Raw genomic sequence first — 298 nt, forward strand, 5'->3', positions numbered from 1 at the left:
CCGGCAAGCCAAGTGAGACCATAACCTGTGGCCTTTGCCAGGGGTGTAGCCAGCCCACTTATGCATACCTTTCCTTCATTGGACACTAAACTCTGCTTGCGAAGACCTGTTGAGGCAAGTGAAATTGAAATCGAACCAAATTCGATGACTGGCACCTGTGCCAGTGGAGCGCTAACGGTACCATCCAGAGCAGCTATCTGGCTTCCGTGCCGGTGGCACATAAAAAGCACCATTTGAGCGTGATCGTTACCAGCATCACCTTACTGGCACCTGTTTTACTCAGATGGACCCCCCCCCC

The sequence above is a fragment of the Octopus bimaculoides genome, chromosome 3 (assembly GCF_001194135.2).
Source record: "Octopus bimaculoides isolate UCB-OBI-ISO-001 chromosome 3, ASM119413v2, whole genome shotgun sequence".
Taxonomy (NCBI): Eukaryota; Metazoa; Mollusca; class Cephalopoda; order Octopoda; family Octopodidae; genus Octopus; species Octopus bimaculoides.